At 46.7% G+C, this 22,206-nt stretch overlaps 22 non-coding genes and 3 pseudogenes across 22 annotated transcripts; all 25 read left to right on the forward strand.

The window, feature by feature from the left end:
- The first annotated feature begins 298 nt into the window (after window positions 1–298).
- LOC139695952 (5S ribosomal RNA) lies at window positions 299–397 on the forward strand (annotated as a pseudogene).
- Window positions 398–795: 398 nt separating this feature from the next.
- On the forward strand, window positions 796–914 carry LOC139695880 (5S ribosomal RNA). The gene has a single exon (XR_011702445.1). It is a non-coding gene; the product is annotated as a 5S ribosomal RNA (ribosomal RNA).
- A 389-nt stretch (window positions 915–1,303) lies between these two features.
- On the forward strand, window positions 1,304–1,422 carry LOC139695881 (5S ribosomal RNA). The gene has a single exon (XR_011702446.1). It is a non-coding gene; the product is annotated as a 5S ribosomal RNA (ribosomal RNA).
- Window positions 1,423–1,811: 389 nt separating this feature from the next.
- LOC139695882 (5S ribosomal RNA) lies at window positions 1,812–1,930 on the forward strand. Its single transcript, XR_011702447.1, has one exon. It is a non-coding gene; the product is annotated as a 5S ribosomal RNA (ribosomal RNA).
- Window positions 1,931–2,319: 389 nt separating this feature from the next.
- On the forward strand, window positions 2,320–2,438 carry LOC139695883 (5S ribosomal RNA). The gene has a single exon (XR_011702448.1). It is a non-coding gene; the product is annotated as a 5S ribosomal RNA (ribosomal RNA).
- A 389-nt stretch (window positions 2,439–2,827) lies between these two features.
- Window positions 2,828–2,946, forward strand: LOC139695884 (5S ribosomal RNA). The gene has a single exon (XR_011702449.1). It is a non-coding gene; the product is annotated as a 5S ribosomal RNA (ribosomal RNA).
- Window positions 2,947–3,335: 389 nt separating this feature from the next.
- On the forward strand, window positions 3,336–3,454 carry LOC139695885 (5S ribosomal RNA). Its single transcript, XR_011702450.1, has one exon. It is a non-coding gene; the product is annotated as a 5S ribosomal RNA (ribosomal RNA).
- A 389-nt stretch (window positions 3,455–3,843) lies between these two features.
- Window positions 3,844–3,962, forward strand: LOC139695886 (5S ribosomal RNA). The gene has a single exon (XR_011702451.1). It is a non-coding gene; the product is annotated as a 5S ribosomal RNA (ribosomal RNA).
- A 389-nt stretch (window positions 3,963–4,351) lies between these two features.
- LOC139695889 (5S ribosomal RNA) lies at window positions 4,352–4,470 on the forward strand. The gene has a single exon (XR_011702453.1). It is a non-coding gene; the product is annotated as a 5S ribosomal RNA (ribosomal RNA).
- Window positions 4,471–4,859: 389 nt separating this feature from the next.
- LOC139695890 (5S ribosomal RNA) lies at window positions 4,860–4,978 on the forward strand. Its single transcript, XR_011702454.1, has one exon. It is a non-coding gene; the product is annotated as a 5S ribosomal RNA (ribosomal RNA).
- Window positions 4,979–10,631: 5,653 nt separating this feature from the next.
- On the forward strand, window positions 10,632–10,730 carry LOC139695950 (5S ribosomal RNA; annotated as a pseudogene).
- A 399-nt stretch (window positions 10,731–11,129) lies between these two features.
- LOC139695891 (5S ribosomal RNA) lies at window positions 11,130–11,248 on the forward strand. The gene has a single exon (XR_011702455.1). It is a non-coding gene; the product is annotated as a 5S ribosomal RNA (ribosomal RNA).
- A 389-nt stretch (window positions 11,249–11,637) lies between these two features.
- LOC139695892 (5S ribosomal RNA) lies at window positions 11,638–11,756 on the forward strand. The gene has a single exon (XR_011702456.1). It is a non-coding gene; the product is annotated as a 5S ribosomal RNA (ribosomal RNA).
- A 389-nt stretch (window positions 11,757–12,145) lies between these two features.
- On the forward strand, window positions 12,146–12,264 carry LOC139695893 (5S ribosomal RNA). Its single transcript, XR_011702457.1, has one exon. It is a non-coding gene; the product is annotated as a 5S ribosomal RNA (ribosomal RNA).
- Window positions 12,265–12,275: 11 nt separating this feature from the next.
- On the forward strand, window positions 12,276–12,394 carry LOC139695894 (5S ribosomal RNA). The gene has a single exon (XR_011702458.1). It is a non-coding gene; the product is annotated as a 5S ribosomal RNA (ribosomal RNA).
- Window positions 12,395–12,405: 11 nt separating this feature from the next.
- LOC139695895 (5S ribosomal RNA) lies at window positions 12,406–12,524 on the forward strand. The gene has a single exon (XR_011702459.1). It is a non-coding gene; the product is annotated as a 5S ribosomal RNA (ribosomal RNA).
- A 13-nt stretch (window positions 12,525–12,537) lies between these two features.
- LOC139695922 (5S ribosomal RNA) lies at window positions 12,538–12,656 on the forward strand. The gene has a single exon (XR_011702486.1). It is a non-coding gene; the product is annotated as a 5S ribosomal RNA (ribosomal RNA).
- A 5,659-nt stretch (window positions 12,657–18,315) lies between these two features.
- LOC139695951 (5S ribosomal RNA) lies at window positions 18,316–18,414 on the forward strand (annotated as a pseudogene).
- Window positions 18,415–18,813: 399 nt separating this feature from the next.
- Window positions 18,814–18,932, forward strand: LOC139695923 (5S ribosomal RNA). The gene has a single exon (XR_011702487.1). It is a non-coding gene; the product is annotated as a 5S ribosomal RNA (ribosomal RNA).
- Window positions 18,933–19,320: 388 nt separating this feature from the next.
- On the forward strand, window positions 19,321–19,439 carry LOC139695896 (5S ribosomal RNA). Its single transcript, XR_011702460.1, has one exon. It is a non-coding gene; the product is annotated as a 5S ribosomal RNA (ribosomal RNA).
- Window positions 19,440–19,828: 389 nt separating this feature from the next.
- LOC139695897 (5S ribosomal RNA) lies at window positions 19,829–19,947 on the forward strand. The gene has a single exon (XR_011702461.1). It is a non-coding gene; the product is annotated as a 5S ribosomal RNA (ribosomal RNA).
- Window positions 19,948–20,336: 389 nt separating this feature from the next.
- LOC139695925 (5S ribosomal RNA) lies at window positions 20,337–20,455 on the forward strand. The gene has a single exon (XR_011702488.1). It is a non-coding gene; the product is annotated as a 5S ribosomal RNA (ribosomal RNA).
- Window positions 20,456–20,843: 388 nt separating this feature from the next.
- On the forward strand, window positions 20,844–20,962 carry LOC139695898 (5S ribosomal RNA). Its single transcript, XR_011702462.1, has one exon. It is a non-coding gene; the product is annotated as a 5S ribosomal RNA (ribosomal RNA).
- A 389-nt stretch (window positions 20,963–21,351) lies between these two features.
- LOC139695900 (5S ribosomal RNA) lies at window positions 21,352–21,470 on the forward strand. Its single transcript, XR_011702464.1, has one exon. It is a non-coding gene; the product is annotated as a 5S ribosomal RNA (ribosomal RNA).
- Window positions 21,471–21,856: 386 nt separating this feature from the next.
- LOC139695926 (5S ribosomal RNA) lies at window positions 21,857–21,975 on the forward strand. The gene has a single exon (XR_011702489.1). It is a non-coding gene; the product is annotated as a 5S ribosomal RNA (ribosomal RNA).
- Window positions 21,976–22,206: the final 231 nt, after the last annotated feature.

Raw genomic sequence — 22,206 nt, forward strand, 5'->3', positions numbered from 1 at the left:
GCCCGATGTATGCAAGCCGTGGGCAAGAAAATAGACGTGTCGCGTCGTTGCAAGTGTTTGCGGGCTTGATATTGCTAAAATAGTTGACTCGAGAGTGGTGAAATCTGCCAACGGCCATTGAACACTTTCCGAATGCTTATAGTTCATAAGTGGTTCATACTTATATCATCCTTTGTTTAGAATTGTTCAATTGTGAAAATGTTCAATCTGTGGTCTTATGCACGCTTAAGATGGTGCACATGGTGTTAAATAACTATGTCTGTGAATGGAAATACATGCAATAAAAAAAAAAAAAAAAATACCACGCTGAATACACCGTTTCTCGTCCGATCACCGAAGTTAAGCAGCATCGGGCCCGGATAGTACTTGGATGGGTGACCGCCTGGGAACACCGGGTGCCGTTGGCATTAATATTTTTTTTCCGAAACGAACGTATTTTGAGGCATTCTCTGCTTTTTTTAATTTTTTTCAAATAATTTATTTTGCAATGCCAGACATTGCATGCGTGATTTTGAATTGGTATGATCCCTTTTGACACCATTCCATTTCATCTAGATGCGACCAGCTCTCTTGGGGCAATGCATTGGTGCTGTAGTAACCCGTATCTCTTCCACATTTATCCAAAGTTCGTTTTGAGATGGCAAATTACCTCCGTCTCCCGCCATCATATAGTATGGTCGTGGACGGCCCGATGTATGCAAGCCGTGGGCAAGAAAATAGACGTCGTGTCGCGTCGTTGCAAGTGTTTGCGGGCTTGATATTGCTAAAATAGTTGACTCGAGAGTGGTGGAAATTGCCAACGGCCATACCACGCTGAATACACCGGTTCTCGTCCGATCACCGAAGTTAAGCAGCATCGGGCCCGGATAGTACTTGGATGGGTGACCGCCTGGGAACACCGGGTGCCGTTGGCTTTCAATATTTTTTTTCCGAAACGAACGTATTTTGAGGCATTCTCTGATGTTTTTAATTTTTTTCAAATAATTTATTTTGCAATGCCAGACATTGCATGCGTGATTTTGAATTGGTACGTTCCCTTTTGACACCATTCCATTTCATCTAGATGCGACCAGCTCTCTTGGGGCAATGCATTGGTGCTGTAGTAACCCGTATCTCTTCCACATTTATCCAAAGTTCGTTTTGAGATGGCAAATTACCTCCGTCTCCCGCCATCATATAGTATGGTCGTGGACGGCCCGATGTATGCAAGCCGTGGGCAAGAAAATAGACGTCGTGTCGCGTCGTGTCAAGTGTTTGCGGGCTTGATATTGCTAAAATAGTTGACTCGAGAGTGGTGGAAATTGCCAACGGCCATACCACGCTGAATACACCGGTTCTCGTCCGATCACCGAAGTTAAGCAGCATCGGGCCCGGATAGTACTTGGATGGGTGACCGCCTGGGAACACCGGGTGCCGTTGGCTTTCAATATTTTTTTTCCGAAACGAACGTATTTTGAGGCATTCTCTGATGTTTTTAATTTTTTTCAAATAATTTATTTTGCAATGCCAGACATTGCATGCGTGATTTTGAATTGGTACGTTCCCTTTTGACACCATTCCATTTCATCTAGATGCGACCAGCTCTCTTGGGGCAATGCATTGGTGCTGTAGTAACCCGTATCTCTTCCACATTTATCCAAAGTTCGTTTTGAGATGGCAAATTACCTCCGTCTCCCGCCATCATATAGTATGGTCGTGGACGGCCCGATGTATGCAAGCCGTGGGCAAGAAAATAGACGTCGTGTCGCGTCGTTGCAAGTGTTTGCGGGCTTGATATTGCTAAAATAGTTGACTCGAGAGTGGTGGAAATTGCCAACGGCCATACCACGCTGAATACACCGGTTCTCGTCCGATCACCGAAGTTAAGCAGCATCGGGCCCGGATAGTACTTGGATGGGTGACCGCCTGGGAACACCGGGTGCCGTTGGCTTTCAATATTTTTTTTCCGAAACGAACGTATTTTGAGGCATTCTCTGATGTTTTTAATTTTTTTCAAATAATTTATTTTGCAATGCCAGACATTGCATGCGTGATTTTGAATTGGTACGTTCCCTTTTGACACCATTCCATTTCATCTAGATGCGACCAGCTCTCTTGGGGCAATGCATTGGTGCTGTAGTAACCCGTATCTCTTCCACATTTATCCAAAGTTCGTTTTGAGATGGCAAATTACCTCCGTCTCCCGCCATCATATAGTATGGTCGTGGACGGCCCGATGTATGCAAGCCGTGGGCAAGAAAATAGACGTCGTGTCGCGTCGTTGCAAGTGTTTGCGGGCTTGATATTGCTAAAATAGTTGACTCGAGAGTGGTGGAAATTGCCAACGGCCATACCACGCTGAATACACCGGTTCTCGTCCGATCACCGAAGTTAAGCAGCATCGGGCCCGGATAGTACTTGGATGGGTGACCGCCTGGGAACACCGGGTGCCGTTGGCTTTCAATATTTTTTTTCCGAAACGAACGTATTTTGAGGCATTCTCTGATGTTTTTAATTTTTTTCAAATAATTTATTTTGCAATGCCAGACATTGCATGCGTGATTTTGAATTGGTACGTTCCCTTTTGACACCATTCCATTTCATCTAGATGCGACCAGCTCTCTTGGGGCAATGCATTGGTGCTGTAGTAACCCGTATCTCTTCCACATTTATCCAAAGTTCGTTTTGAGATGGCAAATTACCTCCGTCTCCCGCCATCATATAGTATGGTCGTGGACGGCCCGATGTATGCAAGCCGTGGGCAAGAAAATAGACGTCGTGTCGCGTCGTTGCAAGTGTTTGCGGGCTTGATATTGCTAAAATAGTTGACTCGAGAGTGGTGGAAATTGCCAACGGCCATACCACGCTGAATACACCGGTTCTCGTCCGATCACCGAAGTTAAGCAGCATCGGGCCCGGATAGTACTTGGATGGGTGACCGCCTGGGAACACCGGGTGCCGTTGGCTTTCAATATTTTTTTTCCGAAACGAACGTATTTTGAGGCATTCTCTGATGTTTTTAATTTTTTTCAAATAATTTATTTTGCAATGCCAGACATTGCATGCGTGATTTTGAATTGGTACGTTCCCTTTTGACACCATTCCATTTCATCTAGATGCGACCAGCTCTCTTGGGGCAATGCATTGGTGCTGTAGTAACCCGTATCTCTTCCACATTTATCCAAAGTTCGTTTTGAGATGGCAAATTACCTCCGTCTCCCGCCATCATATAGTATGGTCGTGGACGGCCCGATGTATGCAAGCCGTGGGCAAGAAAATAGACGTCGTGTCGCGTCGTTGCAAGTGTTTGCGGGCTTGATATTGCTAAAATAGTTGACTCGAGAGTGGTGGAAATTGCCAACGGCCATACCACGCTGAATACACCGGTTCTCGTCCGATCACCGAAGTTAAGCAGCATCGGGCCCGGATAGTACTTGGATGGGTGACCGCCTGGGAACACCGGGTGCCGTTGGCTTTCAATATTTTTTTTCCGAAACGAACGTATTTTGAGGCATTCTCTGATGTTTTTAATTTTTTTCAAATAATTTATTTTGCAATGCCAGACATTGCATGCGTGATTTTGAATTGGTACGTTCCCTTTTGACACCATTCCATTTCATCTAGATGCGACCAGCTCTCTTGGGGCAATGCATTGGTGCTGTAGTAACCCGTATCTCTTCCACATTTATCCAAAGTTCGTTTTGAGATGGCAAATTACCTCCGTCTCCCGCCATCATATAGTATGGTCGTGGACGGCCCGATGTATGCAAGCCGTGGGCAAGAAAATAGACGTCGTGTCGCGTCGTTGCAAGTGTTTGCGGGCTTGATATTGCTAAAATAGTTGACTCGAGAGTGGTGGAAATTGCCAACGGCCATACCACGCTGAATACACCGGTTCTCGTCCGATCACCGAAGTTAAGCAGCATCGGGCCCGGATAGTACTTGGATGGGTGACCGCCTGGGAACACCGGGTGCCGTTGGCTTTCAATATTTTTTTTCCGAAACGAACGTATTTTGAGGCATTCTCTGATGTTTTTAATTTTTTTCAAATAATTTATTTTGCAATGCCAGACATTGCATGCGTGATTTTGAATTGGTACGTTCCCTTTTGACACCATTCCATTTCATCTAGATGCGACCAGCTCTCTTGGGGCAATGCATTGGTGCTGTAGTAACCCGTATCTCTTCCACATTTATCCAAAGTTCGTTTTGAGATGGCAAATTACCTCCGTCTCCCGCCATCATATAGTATGGTCGTGGACGGCCCGATGTATGCAAGCCGTGGGCAAGAAAATAGACGTCGTGTCGCGTCGTTGCAAGTGTTTGCGGGCTTGATATTGCTAAAATAGTTGACTCGAGAGTGGTGGAAATTGCCAACGGCCATACCACGCTGAATACACCGGTTCTCGTCCGATCACCGAAGTTAAGCAGCATCGGGCCCGGATAGTACTTGGATGGGTGACCGCCTGGGAACACCGGGTGCCGTTGGCTTTCAATATTTTTTTTCCGAAACGAACGTATTTTGAGGCATTCTCTGATGTTTTTAATTTTTTTCAAATAATTTATTTTGCAATGCCAGACATTGCATGCGTGATTTTGAATTGGTACGTTCCCTTTTGACACCATTCCATTTCATCTAGATGCGACCAGCTCTCTTGGGGCAATGCATTGGTGCTGTAGTAACCCGTATCTCTTCCACATTTATCCAAAGTTCGTTTTGAGATGGCAAATTACCTCCGTCTCCCGCCATCATATAGTATGGTCGTGGACGGCCCGATGTATGCAAGCCGTGGGCAAGAAAATAGACGTCGTGTCGCGTCGTTGCAAGTGTTTGCGGGCTTGATATTGCTAAAATAGTTGACTCGAGAGTGGTGGAAATTGCCAACGGCCATACCACGCTGAATACACCGGTTCTCGTCCGATCACCGAAGTTAAGCAGCATCGGGCCCGGATAGTACTTGGATGGGTGACCGCCTGGGAACACCGGGTGCCGTTGGCTTTCAATATTTTTTATGTCCGGTGTGAGCGTTCGAAGAGTGAGGACGTGTCTGTGTTTCGGTTCTGTGTGCGTGCTATCCCCGGCGTTCGAGGCTTCGATCGCCGGGAAACGAGAATTTCGTAAGCGCTTTGATATATGCGTCAAAGCGTTTTGTGTATGAAAAGTGCTGCTTATTTTGAGTTAGCCCTTATTAGGGCTTGACGTGTGTTATAAAGTCAGCCAATTCGAAATGCCTTACGATAGGAAGGCAACTCTAATAATAAGTCTAAATGACTTAAAAGAAATTGCTACCGCCCTAGAGGTCCATCGGTTCATCGGTGTCGAGCTCGGGCTTAAGTTGGAAGATTTAGTGGCCATACAATTTGGAATTACAAGAAAATCCATTTATGTGAAACTTATAAACGAAGAATTAGTTGAAAATCTTTTGAGGTCGAAAGGGGGGCCAGTTGACTTCCCATCAGTAGCCGAAAAGCGTGGAACGGCGACGTTGGAGTCAGCGTCTAGCAGGGCAAGCTTTGTTAAGGTGGTGGGGCTCCCCCCAGAAATCCCAAAATTCGAGGTGGAGACGGAATTAGGCAAATATGGAAGAGTGGTATCATACGCGGTAAACAAATGGATAGGCCCTGGGCTATACCCGATCAGCACTGGAACGCGGAATGTGAAAATGTATTTAAAGTCCCCGATTCCGTCATATATCCCGATAGCTGGTCACAGGGCGGTCATACACTACGAGGGACAACAGCAAACGTGCTCGAGATACGGAAGCACAAACCATCTGCGATTGAATTGCACAATGCCAACCACAATCACGGCGTACGCCGACGCACTGAGGGGGAAAAAGCAAGCGGCAGAAGAGGAGGCGGTGCTGCCGACGAGAATGGAAGAGGACCGAGGAGTGGAGGAGATTCCCTTGGAGCAGGAGGAGGAGGTCAACCCAAGGATGAGGGTAGAGAAACGCAGGGAGAAGGAAGGACCAACCTACCACCCAGGAACGTCGAGCGAGGAAGACGTCGCCGGAAACGACGCTATTGCCGAGGGAGCGGGAAACGGGAGAAAGAGGAGGAAAGGGTCGAACACGAGAGGGCGGGGGAAAAGGATATCGATAGACGTAGCCCGTGGAAAGGAAACGGAGAGATCAACCATCACGAGGGAGGAAAGGTGTGATCCCTGTGCAGATCAGAGTAAGATTCAAGAGGGGAATAATGGGGGAGGAATCAAAATGGCCGTAGCAGTAGAAGAAGAATCAAAAGAAACCGGAGAACCCGATTCAATCGAGGGCGGTGATCGACGGCTTGCGGGGGAAGACAAGAAATTGGTCATGGCGCAAGAGAAGCAAATAGGAAGAAATCTAGACATGGTAACCCCTTTTAGCGACAAGGGTCTCGGGAAAGGGTTATCTGTGACGTTACGCGAAGGGGAGGGCAAACAGCATGAGGAAGAGGCTGAGGAGCGGAGGAGGGAAGAAGACCCGGAGGACAACGCGTCGACCAGCGGTCACCCCTGGAGGGAGGTGGAGGGACGTCGGAAGCGCGGTGGTGGCGAGGATGACAGCGGGAGGAAGTTTGGGCTCGGCGGGGACGAGAGCGAGGACTCCGACGCCAAGGACAACGGGAGCAGCGACACCGGGGACCAGGACGAGGCCCCGAGGAGATCCGGGAGAGGGGGCAAGGCGGAAACGACCGAGCAGAGACAGAAGACGAAGAAGAAGGACAAAGGAAAGAACAGCCTAAGCGTCGGACTCCAGGAGATAGCGGTGAGGTACGCATATATGAAGGAAGCCAAATGGAAAAGGGATGCAAAAAATACAGGGAATGATAAGGGGAAGCAAATGGGAACCCCGAATCCGGAATCCCAATGAATTACACATTGAACCCAAAATTGAGAATAGGCACGCTTAATGTATGTGGGGTTACAAGTAAAAACAGAATAGAAAAAGTATTCGACCTATTTAAAAGAGAAGACCTGGACATCCTACTATTGCAAGAGGTCATGGTGAGTGTACATTGGGAAACGGGCCCGGCGGAGATCTATATAAACAACCAAGAGCGGGAAAGAGGCACTGCGATCATGTTAAAAAGAAACATCACCGGAGAAAAAATGACAATGCTACCATCCGGGAGGGCGATGGCCATGACGATCCTTGGGATAAGGATAATAAATGTGTACGGCCCGGCCGGCACCAGGAAACTTCAGGAGAGGAGGGAATTTTACTCGCGGGACCTCCTGCCCCTGCTGAGCGACTTCCAAGGAATGGCACTGTTAGGGGGTGATTTTAACGCAATCATAGACGAGAAAGATAGCCAAAACAACGATGGAGGAGGAGCAAAATACCCACTGTGTGGTCCCCTAAAATCGATAGTTAAAAACCTCAGAGCCACTGACGCAAACAGATTAACAAGCACAAAAGATAACCTTCCGTACACCATCTACGGCGACAAATGGGCAACAAGGCAGGACCGCTTTTACGCATCCTACGACTTGAAAACCCATATATCCTCCTATGCGGTTCTTCCAGTGGCATGCTCCGACCACTGCGCAGTTATTATATCGGTCGATGGATCCCAAAGCAGGACGAGGCATCAGCCAAGGAAAAAGGAGTGGAGGATGAACGTCGAGCTGCTATATGAGAAAGACACCAGAGCCATACTGAAAGAAAACATCCAGCGATGGGAGGAAAGCTGGAGAGGATTGGATCCAAGCGAAAGGTGGGAAAACTCCAAAGTAAAAATAAGAAACCTTTTCGCACAACTGCACAGGGAGAGAGCCGAAGAAATCAGGGAAACCATGGCTTTTTACAGAGAAGCGCTCGAGGAGAGCCTAAAGACGAGAGAAAGGGAACGGAGCAACTGGGGGGAGATAAAAGAACTAAAAAGGAAAATCTTCGGAATGGAAGAGGAAAGGGCGAAAATATCAACATGGCACAGAAGCAAAATATGTTTGCCAGAAGAACATGCCTCGGTGTATTATCTGGGGAGGAGGTTAAAGGATTGCGCCAACAACTTACTCAAAAACGGCATTTTGAACGAGAACGGAACGAGGTTAAAAGAAGAGAGAGAAATCATAGAGCATGTATGCCACCATTTTGAGACTCTCCTTTCTGGGGAGGACACATCACTCAAGGAAGAGACAGAAAATCTCACGCCACTCCCCCAACTGCCAGTGGAGGTGGCAGAGAGGATGGCGGAAAGAATCACAAGGGAGGAGTGCGAGGATGCTATGAGATGGCTCCCCAAGGGGAGGTCCCCGGGTACCGACGGTATCCCTTTTGAATTCTACGTAGAATTCTGGGAAGAGCTGAAGGATTTAATCATTCCAGCGATAGAGAACATCCTCCAAAATGGCACCCTCACCACGACCCAAAGAGAGGGGAAAATTGTCCTAGTGCCGAAAAGAAAAGAGCCAAGGAGCCTAAATGACTACAGACCCATCACCCTCCTCAACGCCGATTACAAGGTAGTAGCTAAAATCGTTAAAACCAGACTCAACGAAGCCGTGGAAAAGATAATCGGGCCAGACCAACACATAGTAGGAAAGGGGAGGAACATTGTAACGGCGCTGACAACGATCAGAGACGCAATCGCGAGCCACGAGAGCAGGCAGGGCGCGGGCCTTAAACTGGTAGCGGTAGATATTGAGAAGGCTTTCGACAGGGTGAACATAAACCACGTATTGAACACATTAAAGAGGATGGGATTCCCCGAAAAGTTTTTGAATACAATAAAAATGTTCACGAACAACATCACGTCGAAAGTAAAATTGAGCGCGGGGGCCGAAACAAAGTCGTTCCCCGTGAGAAGATCAATCAGACAAGGCTGTCCGCTTTCGATGCTTCTGTTCTCTATATCACTGGAGCCCCTGCTACATAGTCTTCGCAGAAACATTAAAGGAATCCCGGCGGGGAACGGAAAAGTGTCCGCGGTGGCTTATGCGGACGACGTAACGATCTTCGCCCAAGATCAAGCGGAAATTCATGTAATAGGGAAATCATTAAAGGAATATGAGGAGGAAAGCGGGCAAAAAGTAAACATGGAAAAGACAAAGGCCTTGACAATAAAAGACGCCGACTTCACCGCGACCAGTGAATGGAAAGAGGTGACCTCGATGGACATTCTGGGCATTCCATGGAGTAGGACTTCCACGGAGACGACAAACGCAGTATGGGAAAAGGCAACGAGAATGATAAAAGGAACATTAGCGCAATTGAGAGACAGGGACCTAAACATACATCAGAAAGTCCTTGCGATAAACGCATTGTTATTATCCAAGGCATGGTACGCCGCACTGATTTTCCCGTTGCCAGAAAAACATGGGGCTCTATTGACGAAAATAGCAACGCAATACCTTTGGGGAGGGCATTTGCTAAGAGTAGCAAAGAGCCAGGCCTGTCTACCCAAGGGGAAGGGGGGCCTAGGGCTGATCGACGTGCGGGACAAAGCCCTGGCACTCTATGCAAAGACAGTAATAAACATCCTATCCGACGACTGTCAACATTCAAAAGATCTGCTAAAGGCGGCATGGGGTGCACCAGGGCAGGATAGACTGCTGATGAAAACTATCAGGAAAGTTAAGGACTTAGTAGAAAAGATGCCGAGAGGAGTGACAGCCACCACCAAGTGCCTTTACCGACAACTCAGAAGCGACGACAACCACCGAATCAACATCGAAAAGCACATCCTATCGGTAAATTGGAAGAGAGTGTGGAAGAACATCAACGAAATAGCCATGACCCTAAGGACAAAGAGCGTCCTATTCCTATTCGCAAACTATATAGTGACCACCCAGCAAGTGAAACAAAACATGTATCTAACAAGCAGGAACGAATGCGAATACTGTGACAAAGCCGACACACAAGACCACAGGGTGTTCGAATGCACCATCTCAAGGAGGAGGTGGTGCCTAATAAAAAGAACATTTAGAGAATTAAACACCTTTGGAGAAAAGGAGATAGGAAATAGGAATATGATGATTCTGGATTTCAACATCTTTCCCCGCGTGAAAATGGAAACAATGTGCTGGCTGATTGGACAGCACCTTCTTACGGTACACAAGTGGGTTAAAATAGATATAGAAAGTTGGTGGGAACAAGTGAAAAAAGAGAGCAAAAACCTACCGGGCCGATTACAGCCATATTGGAAGAAAGTAGAACAAATGGTAAAAAAAGAAGTCATGAAAGAATAACAAGTTTAAAGAAAATTGGTCTTGGACTCAATGTAAACTGTCATGTATGCAAGGAAATATATTACCGATAACAAGTATGTGAATAAAGGGAATACGTTCAATAAATAAGAGCAGATAATAATGTAAACAATGTATCATTAATGTTTAACTGTGAAAAAAAGACGCAAAGGGGATGTTTAAAAAAAATTTGACTATTTATAATTGGCTTGATTTCATTGTAATCATTTTGTTCCCTATAAAGGATCTTGTATTGTTAATTCAAGTAAGGAAAATGTTCCCTAAGTTATGTGACGGTGAACACTTTCCGAATGCTTATAGTTCATAAGTGGTTCATACTTATATCATCCTTTGTTTAGAATTGTTCAATTGTGAAAATGTTCAATCTGTGGTCTTATGCACGCTTAAGATGGTGCACATGGTGTTAAATAACTATGTCTGTGAATGGAAATACATGCAATAAAAAAAAAAAAAAAAAATACCACGCTGAATACACCGGTTCTCGTCCGATCACCGAAGTTAAGCAGCATCGGGCCCGGATAGTACTTGGATGGGTGACCGCCTGGGAACACCGGGTGCCGTTGGCTTTCAATATTTTTTTTCCGAAACGAACGTATTTTGAGGCATTCTCTGATGTTTTTAATTTTTTTCAAATAATTTATTTTGCAATGCCAGACATTGCATGCGTGATTTTGAATTGGTACGTTCCCTTTTGACACCATTCCATTTCATCTAGATGCGACCAGCTCTCTTGGGGCAATGCATTGGTGCTGTAGTAACCCGTATCTCTTCCACATTTATCCAAAGTTCGTTTTGAGATGGCAAATTACCTCCGTCTCCCGCCATCATATAGTATGGTCGTGGACGGCCCGATGTATGCAAGCCGTGGGCAAGAAAATAGACGTCGTGTCGCGTCGTTGCAAGTGTTTGCGGGCTTGATATTGCTAAAATAGTTGACTCGAGAGTGGTGGAAATTGCCAACGGCCATACCACGCTGAATACACCGGTTCTCGTCCGATCACCGAAGTTAAGCAGCATCGGGCCCGGATAGTACTTGGATGGGTGACCGCCTGGGAACACCGGGTGCCGTTGGCTTTCAATATTTTTTTTCCGAAACGAACGTATTTTGAGGCATTCTCTGATGTTTTTAATTTTTTTCAAATAATTTATTTTGCAATGCCAGACATTGCATGCGTGATTTTGAATTGGTACGTTCCCTTTTGACACCATTCCATTTCATCTAGATGCGACCAGCTCTCTTGGGGCAATGCATTGGTGCTGTAGTAACCCGTATCTCTTCCACATTTATCCAAAGTTCGTTTTGAGATGGCAAATTACCTCCGTCTCCCGCCATCATATAGTATGGTCGTGGACGGCCCGATGTATGCAAGCCGTGGGCAAGAAAATAGACGTCGTGTCGCGTCGTTGCAAGTGTTTGCGGGCTTGATATTGCTAAAATAGTTGACTCGAGAGTGGTGGAAATTGCCAACGGCCATACCACGCTGAATACACCGGTTCTCGTCCGATCACCGAAGTTAAGCAGCATCGGGCCCGGATAGTACTTGGATGGGTGACCGCCTGGGAACACCGGGTGCCGTTGGCTTTCAATATTTTTTTTCCGAAACGAACGTATTTTGAGGCATTCTCTGATGTTTTTAATTTTTTTCAAATAATTTATTTTGCAATGCCAGACATTGCATGCGTGATTTTGAATTGGTACGTTCCCTTTTGACACCATTCCATTTCATCTAGATGCGACCAGCTCTCTTGGGGCAATGCATTGGTGCTGTAGTAACCCGTATCTCTTCCACATTTATCCAAAGTTCGTTTTGAGATGGCAAATTACCTCCGTCTCCCGCCATCATATAGTATGGTCGTGGACGGCCCGATGTATGCAAGCCGTGGGCAAGAAAATAGACGTCGTGTCGCGTCGTTGCAAGTGTTTGCGGGCTTGATATTGCTAAAATAGTTGACTCGAGAGTGGTGGAAATTGCCAACGGCCATACCACGCTGAATACACCGGTTCTCGTCCGATCACCGAAGTTAAGCAGCATCGGGCCCGGATAGTACTTGGATGGGTGACCGCCTGGGAACACCGGGTGCCGTTGGCTTTCAATATTTTGCCAACGGCCATACCACGCTGAATACACCGGTTCTCGTCCGATCACCGAAGTTAAGCAGCATCGGGCCCGGATAGTACTTGGATGGGTGACCGCCTGGGAACACCGGGTGCCGTTGGCTTTCAATATTTTGCCAACGGCCATACCACGCTGAATACACCGGTTCTCGTCCGATCACCGAAGTTAAGCAGCATCGGGCCCGGATAGTACTTGGATGGGTGACCGCCTGGGAACACCGGGTGCCGTTGGCTTTCAATATTTTTTGCCAACGGCCATACCACGCTGAATACACCGGTTCTCGTCCGATCACCGAAGTTAAGCAGCATCGGGCCCGGATAGTACTTGGATGGGTGACCGCCTGGGAACACCGGGTGCCGTTGGCATTAATATTTTTATGTCCGGTGTGAGCGTTCGAAGAGTGAGGACGTGTCTGTGTTTCGGTTCTGTGTGCGTGCTATCCCCGGCGTTCGAGGCTTCGATCGCCGGGAAACGAGAATTTCGTAAGCGCTTTGATATATGCGTCAAAGCGTTTTGTGTATGAAAAGTGCTGCTTATTTTGAGTTAGCCCTTATTAGGGCTTGACGTGTGTTATAAAGTCAGCCAATTCGAAATGCCTTACGATAGGAAGGCAACTCTAATAATAAGTCTAAATGACTTAAAAGAAAGTGCTACCGCCCTAGAGGTCCATCGGTTCATCGGTGTCGAGCTCGGGCTTAAGTTGGAAGATTTAGTGGCCATACAATTTGGAATTACAAGAAAATCCATTTATGTGAAACTTATAAACGAAGAATTAGTTGAAAATCTTTTGAGGTCGAAAGGGGGGCCAGTTGACTTCCCATCAGTAGCCGAAAAGCGTGGAACGGCGACGTTGGAGTCAGCGTCTAGCAGGGCAAGCTTTGTTAAGGTGGTGGGGCTCCCCCCAGAAATCCCAAAATTCGAGGTGGAGACGGAATTAGGCAAATATGGAAGAGTGGTATCATACGCGGTAAACAAATGGATAGGCCCTGGGCTATACCCGATCAGCACTGGAACGCGGAATGTGAAAATGTATTTAAAGTCCCCGATTCCGTCATATATCCCGATAGCTGGTCACAGGGCGGTCATACACTACGAGGGACAACAGCAAACGTGCTCGAGATGCGGAAGCACAAACCATCTGCGATTGAATTGCACAATGCCAACCACAATCACGGCGTACGCCGACGCACTGAGGGGGAAAAAGCAAGCGGCAGAAGAGGAGGCGGTGCTGCCGACGAGAATGGAAGAGGACCGAGGAGTGGAGGAGATTCCCTTGGAGCAGGAGGAGGAGGTCAACCCAAGGATGAGGGTAGAGAAACGCAGGGAGAAGGAAGGACCAACCTACCACCCAGGAACGTCGAGCGAGGAAGACGTCGCCGGAAACGACGCTATTGCCGAGGGAGCGGGAAACGGGAGAAAGAGGAGGAAAGGGTCGAACACGAGAGGGCGGGGGAAAAGGATATCGATAGACGTAGCCCGTGGAAAGGAAACGGAGAGATCAACCATCACGAGGGAGGAAAGGTGTGATCCCTGTGCAGATCAGAGTAAGATTCAAGAGGGGAATAATGGGGGAGGAATCAAAATGGCCGTAGCAGTAGAAGAAGAATCAAAAGAAACCGGAGAACCCGATTCAATCGAGGGCGGTGATCGACGGCTTGCGGGGGAAGACAAGAAATTGGTCATGGCGCAAGAGAAGCAAATAGGAAGAAATCTAGACATGGTAACCCCTTTTAGCGACAAGGGTCTCGGGAAAGGGTTATCTGTGACGTTACGCGAAGGGGAGGGCAAACAGCATGAGGAAGAGGCTGAGGAGCGGAGGAGGGAAGAAGACCCGGAGGACAACGCGTCGACCAGCGGTCACCCCTGGAGGGAGGTGGAGGGACGTCGGAAGCGCGGTGGTGGCGAGGATGACAGCGGGAGGAAGTTTGGGCTCGGCGGGGACGAGAGCGAGGACTCCGACGCCAAGGACAACGGGAGCAGCGACACCGGGGACCAGGACGAGGCCCCGAGGAGATCCGGGAGAGGGGGCAAGGCGGAAACGACCGAGCAGAGACAGAAGACGAAGAAGAAGGACAAAGGAAAGAACAGCCTAAGCGTCGGACTCCAGGAGATAGCGGTGAGGTACGCATATATGAAGGAAGCCAAATGGAAAAGGGATGCAAAAAATACAGGGAATGATAAGGGGAAGCAAATGGGAACCCCGAATCCGGAATCCCAATGAATTACACATTGAACCCAAAATTGAGAATAGGCACGCTTAATGTATGTGGGGTTACAAGTAAAAACAGAATAGAAAAAGTATTCGACCTATTTAAAAGAGAAGACCTGGACATCCTACTATTGCAAGAGGTCATGGTGAGTGTACATTGGGAAACGGGCCCGGCGGAGATCTATATAAACAACCAAGAGCGGGAAAGAGGCACTGCGATCATGTTAAAAAGAAACATCACCGGAGAAAAAATGACAATGCTACCATCCGGGAGGGCGATGGCCATGACGATCCTTGGGATAAGGATAATAAATGTGTACGGCCCGGCCGGCACCAGGAAACTTCAGGAGAGGAGGGAATTTTACTCGCGGGACCTCCTGCCCCTGCTGAGCGACTTCCAAGGAATGGCACTGTTAGGGGGTGATTTTAACGCAATCATAGACGAGAAAGATAGCCAAAACAACGATGGAGGAGGAGCAAAATACCCACTGTGTGGTCCCCTAAAATCGATAGTTAAAAACCTCAGAGCCACTGACGCAAACAGATTAACAAGCACAAAAGATAACCTTCCGTACACCATCTACGGCGACAAATGGGCAACAAGGCAGGACCGCTTTTACGCATCCTACGACTTGAAAACCCATATATCCTCCTATGCGGTTCTTCCAGTGGCATGCTCCGACCACTGCGCAGTTATTATATCGGTCGATGGATCCCAAAGCAGGACGAGGCATCAGCCAAGGAAAAAGGAGTGGAGGATGAACGTCGAGCTGCTATATGAGAAAGACACCAGAGCCATACTGAAAGAAAACATCCAGCGATGGGAGGAAAGCTGGAGAGGATTGGATCCAAGCGAAAGGTGGGAAAACTCCAAAGTAAAAATAAGAAACCTTTTCGCACAACTGCACAGGGAGAGAGCCGAAGAAATCAGGGAAACCATGGCTTTTTACAGAGAAGCGCTCGAGGAGAGCCTAAAGACGAGAGAAAGGGAACGGAGCAACTGGGGGGAGATAAAAGAACTAAAAAGGAAAATCTTCGGAATGGAAGAGGAAAGGGCGAAAATATCAACATGGCACAGAAGCAAAATATGTTTGCCAGAAGAACATGCCTCGGTGTATTATCTGGGGAGGAGGTTAAAGGATTGCGCCAACAACTTACTCAAAAACGGCATTTTGAACGAGAACGGAACGAGGTTAAAAGAAGAGAGAGAAATCATAGAGCATGTATGCCACCATTTTGAGACTCTCCTTTCTGGGGAGGACACATCACTCAAGGAAGAGACAGAAAATCTCACGCCACTCCCCCAACTGCCAGTGGAGGTGGCAGAGAGGATGGCGGAAAGAATCACAAGGGAGGAGTGCGAGGATGCTATGAGATGGCTCCCCAAGGGGAGGTCCCCGGGTACCGACGGTATCCCTTTTGAATTCTACGTAGAATTCTGGGAAGAGCTGAAGGATTTAATCATTCCAGCGATAGAGAACATCCTCCAAAATGGCACCCTCACCACGACCCAAAGAGAGGGGAAAATTGTCCTAGTGCCGAAAAGAAAAGAGCCAAGGAGCCTAAATGACTACAGACCCATCACCCTCCTCAACGCCGATTACAAGGTAGTAGCTAAAATCGTTAAAACCAGACTCAACGAAGCCGTGGAAAAGATAATCGGGCCAGACCAACACATAGTAGGAAAGGGGAGGAACATTGTAACGGCGCTGACAACGATCAGAGACGCAATCGCGAGCCACGAGAGCAGGCAGGGCGCGGGCCTTAAACTGGTAGCGGTAGATATTGAGAAGGCTTTCGACAGGGTGAACATAAACCACGTATTGAACACATTAAAGAGGATGGGATTCCCCGAAAAGTTTTTGAATACAATAAAAATGTTCACGAACAACATCACGTCGAAAGTAAAATTGAGCGCGGGGGCCGAAACAAAGTCGTTCCCCGTGAGAAGATCAATCAGACAAGGCTGTCCGCTTTCGATGCTTCTGTTCTCTATATCACTGGAGCCCCTGCTACATAGTCTTCGCAGAAACATTAAAGGAATCCCGGCGGGGAACGGAAAAGTGTCCGCGGTGGCTTATGCGGACGACGTAACGATCTTCGCCCAAGATCAAGCGGAAATTCATGTAATAGGGAAATCATTAAAGGAATATGAGGAGGAAAGCGGGCAAAAAGTAAACATGGAAAAGACAAAGGCCTTGACAATAAAAGACGCCGACTTCACCGCGACCAGTGAATGGAAAGAGGTGACCTCGATGGACATTCTGGGCATTCCATGGAGTAGGACTTCCACGGAGACGACAAACGCAGTATGGGAAAAGGCAACGAGAATGATAAAAGGAACATTAGCGCAATTGAGAGACAGGGACCTAAACATACATCAGAAAGTCCTTGCGATAAACGCATTGTTATTATCCAAGGCATGGTACGCCGCACTGATTTTCCCGTTGCCAGAAAAACATGGGGCTCTATTGACGAAAATAGCAACGCAATACCTTTGGGGAGGGCATTTGCTAAGAGTAGCAAAGAGCCAGGCCTGTCTACCCAAGGGGAAGGGGGGCCTAGGGCTGATCGACGTGCGGGACAAAGCCCTGGCACTCTATGCAAAGACAGTAATAAACATCCTATCCGACGACTGTCAACATTCAAAAGATCTGCTAAAGGCGGCATGGGGTGCACCAGGGCAGGATAGACTGCTGATGAAAACTATCAGGAAAGTTAAGGACTTAGTAGAAAAGATGCCGAGAGGAGTGACAGCCACCACCAAGTGCCTTTACCGACAACTCAGAAGCGACGACAACCACCGAATCAACATCGAAAAGCACATCCTATCGGTAAATTGGAAGAGAGTGTGGAAGAACATCAACGAAATAGCCATGACCCTAAGGACAAAGAGCGTCCTATTCCTATTCGCAAACTATATAGTGACCACCCAGCAAGTGAAACAAAACATGTATCTAACAAGCAGGAACGAATGCGAATACTGTGACAAAGCCGACACACAAGACCACAGGGTGTTCGAATGCACCATCTCAAGGAGGAGGTGGTGCCTAATAAAAAGAACATTTAGAGAATTAAACACCTTTGGAGAAAAGGAGATAGGAAATAGGAATATGATGATTCTGGATTTCAACATCTTTCCCCGCGTGAAAATGGAAACAATGTGCTGGCTGATTGGACAGCACCTTCTTACGGTACACAAGTGGGTTAAAATAGATATAGAAAGTTGGTGGGAACAAGTGAAAAAAGAGAGCAAAAACCTACCGGGCCGATTACAGCCATATTGGAAGAAAGTAGAACAAATGGTAAAAAAAGAAGTCATGAAAGAATAACAAGTTTAAAGAAAATTGGTCTTGGACTCAATGTAAACTGTCATGTATGCAAGGAAATATATTACCGATAACAAGTATGTGAATAAAGGGAATACGTTCAATAAATAAGAGCAGATAATAATGTAAACAATGTATCATTAATGTTTAACTGTGAAAAAAAGACGCAAAGGGGATGTTTAAAAAAAATTTGACTATTTATAATTGGCTTGATTTCATTGTAATCATTTTGTTCCCTATAAAGGATCTTGTATTGTTAATTCAAGTAAGGAAAATGTTCCCTAAGTTATGTGACGGTGAACACTTTCCGAATGCTTATAGTTCATAAGTGGTTCATACTTATATCATCCTTTGTTTAGAATTGTTCAATTGTGAAAATGTTCAATCTGTGGTCTTATGCACGCTTAAGATGGTGCACATGGTGTTAAATAACTATGTCTGTGAATGGAAATACATGCAATAAAAAAAAAAAAAAAAAAAAAAAAAATACCACGCTGAATACACCGGTTCTCGTCCGATCACCGAAGTTAAGCAGCATCGGGCCCGGATAGTACTTGGATGGGTGACCGCCTGGGAACACCGGGTGCCGTTGGCTTTCAATATTTTTTTTCCGAAACGAACGTATTTTGAGGCATTCTCTGATGTTTTTAATTTTTTTCAAATAATTTATTTTGCAATGCCAGACATTGCATGCGTGATTTTGAATTGGTATGTTCCCTTTTGACACCATTCCATTTCATCTAGATGCGACCAGCTCTCTTGGGGCAATGCATTGGTGCTGTAGTAACCCGTATCTCTTCCACATTTATCCAAAGTTCGTTTTGAGATGGCAAATTACCTCCGTCTCCCGCCATCATATAGTATGGTCGTGGACGGCCCGATGTATGCAAGCCGTGGGCAAGAAAATAGACGTCGTGTCGCGTCGTTGCAAGTGTTTGCGGGCTTGATATTGCTAAAATAGTTGACTCGAGAGTGGTGAAATCTGCCAACGGCCATACCACGCTGAATACACCGGTTCTCGTCCGATCACCGAAGTTAAGCAGCATCGGGCCCGGATAGTACTTGGATGGGTGACCGCCTGGGAACACCGGGTGCCGTTGGCATTAATATTTTTTTTCCGAAACGAACGTATTTTGAGGCATTCTCTGATGTTTTTAATTTTTTTCAAATAATTTATTTTGCAATGCCAGACATTGCATGCGTGATTTTGAATTGGTATGTTCCCTTTTGACACCATTCCATTTCATCTAGATGCGACCAGCTCTCTTGGGGCAATGCATTGGTGCTGTAGTAACCCGTATCTCTTCCACATTTATCCAAAGTTCGTTTTGAGATGGCAAATTACCTCCGTCTCCCGCCATCATATAGTATGGTCGTGGACGGCCCGATGTATGCAAGCCGTGGGCAAGAAAATAGACGTCGTGTCGCGTCGTTGCAAGTGTTTGCGGGCTTGATATTGCTAAAATAGTTGACTCGAGAGTGGTGGGAATTGCCAACGGCCATACCACGCTGAATACACCGGTTCTCGTCCGATCACCGAAGTTAAGCAGCATCGGGCCCGGATAGTACTTGGATGGGTGACCGCCTGGGAACACCGGGTGCCGTTGGCTTTCAATATTTTTTTTCCGAAACGAACGTATTTTGAGGCATTCTCTGATGTTTTTAATTTTTTTCAAATAATTTATTTTGCAATGCCAGACATTGCATGCGTGATTTTGAATTGGTATGTTCCCTTTTGACACCATTCCATTTCATCTAGATGCGACCAGCTCTCTTGGGGCAATGCATTGGTGCTGTAGTAACCCGTATCTCTTCCACATTTATCCAAAGTTCGTTTTGAGATGGCAAATTACCTCCGTCTCCCGCCATCATATAGTATGGTCGTGGACGGCCCGATGTATGCAAGCCGTGGGCAAGAAAATAGACGTCGTGTCGCGTCGTTGCAAGTGTTTGCGGGCTTGATATTGCTAAAATAGTTGACTCGAGAGTGGTGAAATCTGCCAACGGCCATACCACGCTGAATACACCGGTTCTCGTCCGATCACCGAAGTTAAGCAGCATCGGGCCCGGATAGTACTTGGATGGGTGACCGCCTGGGAACACCGGGTGCCGTTGGCTTTCAATATTTTTTTTCCGAAACGAACGTATTTTGAGGCATTCTCTGATGTTTTTAATTTTTTTCAAATAATTTATTTTGCAATGCCAGACATTGCATGCGTGATTTTGAATTGGTATGTTCCCTTTTGACACCATTCCATTTCATCTAGATGCGACCAGCTCTCTTGGGGCAATGCATTGGTGCTGTAGTAACCCGTATCTCTTCCACATTTATCCAAAGTTCGTTTTGAGATGGCAAATTACCTCCGTCTCCCGCCATCATATAGTATGGTCGTGGACGGCCCGATGTATGCAAGCCGTGGGCAAGAAAATAGACGTCGTGTCGCGTCGTTGCAAGTGTTTGCGGGCTTGATATTGCTAAAATAGTTGACTCGAGAGTGGTGAAATCTGCCAACGGCCATACCACGCTGAATACACCGGTTCTCGTCCGATCACCGAAGTTAAGCAGCATCGGGCCCGGATAGTACTTGGATGGGTGACCGCCTGGGAACACCGGGTGCCGTTGGCATTAATATTTTTTTTCCGAAACGAACGTATTTTGAGGCATTCTCTGATGTTTTTAATTTTTTTCAAATAATTTATTTTGCAATGCCAGACATTGCATGCGTGATTTTGAATTGGTATGTTCCCTTTTGACACCATTCCATTTCATCTAGATGCGACCAGCTCTCTTGGGGCAATGCATTGGTGCTGTAGTAACCCGTATCTCTTCCACATTTATCCAAAGTTCGTTTTGAGATGGCAAATTACCTCCGTCTCCCGCCATCATATAGTATGGTCGTGGACGGCCCGATGTATGCAAGCCGTGGGCAAGAAAATAGACGTCGTGTCGCGTCGTTGCAAGTGTTTGCGGGCTTGATATTGCTAAAATAGTTGACTCGAGAGTGGTGGGAATTGCCAACGGCCATACCACGCTGAATACACCGGTTCTCGTCCGATCACCGAAGTTAAGCAGCATCGGGCCCGGATAGTACTTGGATGGGTGACCGCCTGGGAACACCGGGTGCCGTTGGCTTTCAATATTTTTTTTCCGAAACGAACGTATTTTGAGGCATTCTCTGATGTTTTTAATTTTTTTCAAATAATTTATTTTGCAATGCCAGACATTGCATGCGTGATTTTGAATTGGTATGTTCCCTTTTGACACCATTCCATTTCATCTAGATGCGACCAGCTCTCTTGGGGCAATGCATTGGTGCTGTAGTAATCCGTATCTCTTCCACATTTATCCAAAGTTCGTTTTGAGATGGCAAATTACCTCCGTCTCCCGCCATCATATAGTATGGTCGTGGACGGCCCGATGTATGCAAGCCGTGGGCAAGAAAATAGACGTCGTGTCGCGTCGTTGCAAGTGTTTGCGGGCTTGATATTGCTAAAATAGTTGACTCGAGAGTGGTGGAAATTGCCAACGGCCATACCACGCTGAATACACCGGTTCTCGTCCGATCACCGAAGTTAAGCAGCATCGGGCCCGGATAGTACTTGGATGGGTGACCGCCTGGGAACACCGGGTGCCGTTGGCTTTCAATATTTTTTTTCCGAAACGAACGTATTTTGAGGCATTCTCTGATGTTTTTAATTTTTTTCAAATAATTTATTTTGCAATGCCAGACATTGCATGCGTGATTTTGAATTGGTATGTTCCCTTTTGACACCATTCCATTTCATCTAGATGCGACCAGCTCTCTTGGGGCAATGCATTGGTGCTGTAGTAACCCGTATCTCTTCCACATTTATCCAAAGTTCGTTTTGAGATGGCAAATTACCTCCGTCTCCCGCCATCATATAGTATGGTCGTGGACGGCCCGATGTATGCAAGCCGTGGTCAAGAAAATAGACGTGTCGCGTCGTTGCAAGTGTTTGCGGGCTTGATATTGCTAAAATAGTTGACTCGAGAGTGGTGAAATCTGCCAACGGCCATACCACGCTGAATACACCGGTTCTCGTCCGATCACCGAAGTTAAGCAGCATCGGGCCCGGATAGTACTTGGATGGGTGACCGCCTGGGAACACCGGGTGCCGTTGGCATTAATATTTTTATTCCGAAACGAACGTATTTTGAGGCATTCTCTGATGTTTTTAATTTTTTTCAAATAATTTATTTTGCAATGCCAGACATTGCATGCGTGATTTTGAATTGGTATGTTCCCTTTTGACACCATTCCATTTCATCTAGATGCGACCAGCTCTCTTGGGGCAATGCATTGGTGCTGTAGTAACCCGTATCTCTTCCACATTTATCCAAAGTTCCTTTTGAGA

The sequence above is a fragment of the Hetaerina americana genome, unplaced genomic scaffold (assembly GCF_022747635.1).
Source record: "Hetaerina americana unplaced genomic scaffold, ioHetAmer1.1.p SCAF_649, whole genome shotgun sequence".
NCBI lineage: Eukaryota > Metazoa > Arthropoda > Insecta > Odonata > Calopterygidae > Hetaerina > Hetaerina americana.